The sequence below is a fragment of the Clytia hemisphaerica genome, unplaced genomic scaffold, assembly GCF_902728285.1.
Source record: "Clytia hemisphaerica strain Z4C2 unplaced genomic scaffold, Clytia hemisphaerica genome assembly, whole genome shotgun sequence".
In the NCBI taxonomy this organism is placed as follows: domain Eukaryota; kingdom Metazoa; phylum Cnidaria; class Hydrozoa; order Leptothecata; family Clytiidae; genus Clytia; species Clytia hemisphaerica.
This window is the reverse complement of record NW_027103676.1, coordinates 753,434-758,946: the sequence shown is the minus strand read 5'-3', so window position 1 is coordinate 758,946 and position 5,513 is coordinate 753,434.

Genomic DNA, 5,513 nt, shown 5'->3' with positions numbered 1-5,513 from the left:
TCGTGAGAAGAGCCTTATATCAATACGCTTAAAGAAAAAAAAACTGAGAAGCAATATCAATATAGCAGTCAATTTATGCAAAGAAATTCCGCTAAACTGAGTCTTATACTTTCTAAAAAAATAAAAGCTTGGCAGCGTACTGAATCCCTGAAAAGCGCGGTGTTCTTTGATCGTTACTGACGCAGGAAAACAGGCATTTCAATTATGCATAGTGGGCTAATTAAAACTCAATAAATAAACAAGCAAACTCATTAAGGAAAAACAATTGATTTGTAGTTCTATACAAGAGTTAATTAGACTAAATATTGATGAGAGGTCTATAAAGGCTGTCTGGTGCCCTGTGGTGTTTATGTGCCTTACTCCCTTTGTGCTATAAAGCAGCCGGTATATTCACTTAATTACCCCCCTTCGGAAGTTTTTCTTTGATCATTTTTACCATCTATTGCGAAATTTAAGTAAGTGCAAAGCTGTATTTCCTTGCTTAAATCATCATGAGTAAGTGATCATTCATAAATGCTTACAGAGTCTTACACGTTTTTTTTTTTATATAAGAACGTCAGAAAATTTCGAAGCCTTCGGATGTTCTTAGTTTTTTGGATTTGAAGCCTAAAAATGTTCTTAAAATGTTCTTATTTTCAGCATTTTTTGAGCATTTTGATGTAATTTCTTAAGAAAATGCATGTTTTTAAGTCTCCAAAGCCTTAAAATTTTCTTAGAATGTTCTTAAATTTTTGGGCCTCGAAGCTTTATGTTCTTATATAGTTTGTTCTTATAAAAAAAACGTGTATCTAATATTAAGTACGTATGTGTTAGGAGTAGTAGGAGTTGGAGGAGTATCTGTTCTCCTTAATTTCCATCTCGACATAATTTGCCCAAAATTGACAAAAATATATCCTCGACATATCTTTCCGGTTCTTAATTTCAATCTCAAGATAATTTGCCCATAAAAGTAGAATCAAATCACGTGACCTTACAAAGTTGACGTATAGAAATCAGAATTTTTTGACGTTCACACGTTAATCAATATAAGTCGATTAAAACTCACATATGATCGAACCAAATCGTAACTTTATAAATCAATCTTTCTTCGAAACTTAACTAACCTTATTATAAAAAAGAATATCGATTTCAAACTTAATTATCATTGTTTAACATTTGGGTGTCAAGATAAAAGAAAGGGGGCAATGACAGGGCAGTATAATATCATTAATGATTGATCTATGTTTGAAACTTTCAAATTTGATCAAGCGGAGATATTCCTTTTGATAGCGATCAACGAGCAACCTTTAAAGTTGATTTAGAATCTTTTTTCCAATACAACGTCTTCTGAAGGTCAGTACCGGCAGTGTTTACATCGGGGGACAAGGGACGCTCGATTTTAGGATTTTTAAGTAGCATTATATCACCCCATATCGCAAAAAAATTAAAAGAACGACTTCTATTAACTCTTTCAGTGCCACGGTCATTTTTTAAAGAAAATCACTAGTTCAAACTTTCAAGGCTTATATCTCCGGATCTAGAAGAAGTTAAAAGCTTGTTCATAGTCCATTGGATAGCTTAGAGTCTCTTCTTTCTATTAGGCGCATTCGGCGCCACCCGATTTAAACTAATTCGCTGGAAGACAGAATCAAGTAAAGCAGGGCCAAATTTGGAGGTTCTCGGATCACTCGTTGACGAAAAATGGTCAAAATCTTAAACAAGTGAATTTTTGTCAAATTTTTGTCACAGACTTTTTAGCTTAAAATCTGGCTGAAAAGACTCACTTTTGATTTTTCTTTTGCTTGACCATGAAGCCCAATCCAATTCCTACGAGTTAGACCAAAAGTGACATTTTCTAACTCAATCTGGGCATTACAGAAGGGCTTCGCCCTCCTACATACCATGACCAATATACTCGTCATTGGCTTTTAAAGGGTTAAAATCATTCGCAACAAAAGTCGTGAATACGCTTCTGAGCTTCATATATTGCTGGAAAAGTGCACTTTTTCTGAAAATTTTCAGGTTGAAAAATAGAATTTTGAAAATATAGGTAGAACCGTGTCGCCACCCTCTTTTACCCTGTTCACAGATAACGATTCCCTTTCGATCTAAAGCGAAATGAAGCCATTCTATTGGTTAAAAGTGACGTAAAATTGATTTCCACCACCAGAACGGCTTCATTTCATTTCGGAGCGAAACGGAACCATACCATGTGAACGTGGTCAGAAGAGACAACAAACAGGTAATGAAAGAAAGAATTCTTCGTAGACAATTAAAAGAGTTGGAGCAATTTTTCATCAACCAACTGATTTCACCTTCGAAAAATTTGGGTATTTTGGACGGTCAAAAAATCTTTTAGTCAGCATGTGCTAAGAAGGAGTGACGACGCGGTGTTCAACTTATCCCTGCATGCTATTCAATGCGCGACTTAAGGGAGCACAAAATAGACGTCTTTTCTTTTTATAAGAACTGAAAAAATGGCTTACTTTAAAAGAATGTCTCAACCGAATCATAGGGTTGAATTTAATATATCAAGAAAGTTTTTAACCTCGTCCCTGTTGTATCCAAAGCTGAATTTGCAAATACCCTAGTCTAAGCCCTTGCAAAACTAAGAGGTCATAGACAGGGAGGATGTATCTCTCAATCTTTTTGTAGAATTTTACCCTTTACTAGTCTATCATTATGTTGTTTTCGTTGATACAGTATTCTTATAAAAAAATCCAAATCCGGGGGTATTGAGAATGTATTAATCTAATTTAAGGACCGGGTTCTTTTTCAAGCTATTGATATCTATTGAGTGAAGTTTTGATTCATCGGGACGTTTGTAAGATTTATCGAAATATAGGTAACGTAGACATCGAATTAGTGTTCCAAAGTCAATTCTTTCCCTTCTTTTACCAAATCAGAGTCATAACATAGGAGGAAAATATTCATAAAACTATTTCACATGTGTATGTTAAATTCATGAAGAAATTTTTTCTCTATATCATTATTAATTAGCCCCATCACGTAATTAAGGATAGTACATAATACGGATTGCTAATTAGTTCAATGAAGAGTTTTTAATGAATAGCTTTTTAATGAGTTGCTTCTCGACAGGCCTTTCGATTTGACATATTGGCACTAATTTGCAGCGTCTAGCTGGTAAAACGTAGCTCGACCTAGGCCTTACCCGGTCTGTAGAGAAGACTCACAATACAAAGAGTAGCTAACTGTGTTTTGATTTTTCATCGAATTAAAAAATAGAAATCACATAGATAGGAGAAAAAAAATAAAGTTAAGAGGATATTAGCCTGTAATCTAATTTCATTTGCTCAAGTAGAGATAATTCGGGTTCTAATTCTAGCATTATCCCCTATCTGGGAGAAGCTTAGGTATTTGAAACTTTATTGATCTATTTTTTTGATTGAATAAATTAAACTATTTCATCTTTATAGAAAATAAATAAATTATGGTGTGAAATAAGAACGATTGTAAATATTGAGGCCCAGATTGCTCCGTTTAAACATCCCTCAAAAACGAAAAAGTAATGTTTGTTTAAAATACATTTTATTTTCGGTCAAGAAAAATGCGAATTAAAACCGTAAAATTAAATCTATTTCGTGTACTCAATAACTACCAAAATACAGCTTGACAATGTGGCGTGGACGAGTTAGGAAATAAAAATTCACAGGAAAAGCAAATTTCAATTTTATAATGTTGGTTTAAATCATTTTAAAATTATTTTTCTGTGAGGAAATAACGGAGAATACATTGTCGTCTTGATTAACTATGGGTTTGGTTACAATAAAAGTTTAAAATATCATTAAATGAAAAACCAAAACCTAGTGTAAAATATGTAACTTTAGTTTTATATTCTCGGAAAAAATTAAAATTGAAACTATTTTGAAAAACTATATTGCGGTTTGTTTAGTAACATAGGAAAGCCAGAAAGATCACGTGAATCTAAGCTAAACTATCAAAGTTATTGAGACTGCACGCTTTTTTTTATAAGAATACACTTTATAAGAATTTCCATGATGAAAATGGCCAAAAAATTAAGAATATGCTAAGAATATCACCATAATAGAATTTTGCTACTCAAGCTAAGAATGCCATTTTTAGAGCATTTTCAATTATAAATTGTCAATTACCCCCAAGTAAGGCTCACCCCTTTCACAAAAATGCAATCTTATGCTTGAGACGTATGTGCTAAATGTTAAATCTAGTCTGAATTAGGATCCTAACCTAAGAATATGCTGTAAGAATATTTTAGGATGATTTTCCCAAAAAAGTTAAGAATACCCATGATGAAATGGAGTTACACCATTCTTATAAAAAAAAGCGTGTATCCAAAATTACATATCTTCCTGACCATAAGGGCAGGGCGTGTGACGTCATTACAATTTATTTATAACAAATGGAGGACATTTTGTAATCGAAACGACAAGAAAGTTCGAAAAGTTATAGTTACTGTAAACTGAATTTCATTGCAATGGCAAATACTCATTTTTACCACACCCCCGAAAGATGTATGTGTGACCAAGAAAGATATGTATACTATAATTACAAATTGTCAGAGAATTTAGAGTAACTTAGGATGTAATGGCACTTTACAAGCTTAGCCAAAGCAGCGTGGTTATGTGCAAGATAATCACTTTACGCTTTATCATGCTAATTAAAAGTAACCTTTCAGTTCATGCATAATCAATGTTTTCCTGCAAAACAATGTATGATCCAATATGATTTTATTACTAGCAGACATACACTTTTTCAACCAACAAGGCTTGTGACCTCGTACCAAGCTATCCAAGTAACCAGGGTAACTGTCGTAGTCTAGAGGATCAGGAGGGGCTCAATATGGGTGTAAAGAAGTTGTAAAAGCATATGTCGATACCACCAAACTTACAAACATTACGGGATGAAGGGAAGGGGAAAAGGGAAAGAAAAGCTGTCTCCCTTGCTACATATGTCCTTTTATGAATGTACTATGAAAGGAGCTTCGTTTGAAGCAAGCCGCCATTAAGTAGCATAAAAGCGATGCCGACAAAATACGGTCATTTATCCGTGACATCCTTGTGACGAACAAAATGGAAGTAAAAAGGACTTAGTGAATTAAACCAGCGTGTTTTATTCGACTCACAATAGGTGTGAGTTACATATCAAACTAAAAAGCACTTTTGTTTTCACTGACCTTGAGCCAATTACTTTAAGCTAAAAACCCGTATGTTGAATACAATCTATTTGTTCATCAAAAAATATATATATAATCAATTTATAGTCTTTTTGTCTTACTAACTAACTAACTCTAGGTTAGAATCTAGAACTTGCTCAACAAGAACAAAGAGAGAGTCGGGAGTTCTTAAAATTGAGAACAAATATAATGTCAAATGGAAGACAATAGATATATCAACAACTGCATAATAGAATAATGAAATTTGAAAAAAAACTAATATAAAACAATGAAAAAAAATATGGATAATTTTCCATTGTTAATCAGAACCAGCGGGTGACTTTAATACAAAAATCTTTTAGCATCAACTTATACGTAGGGG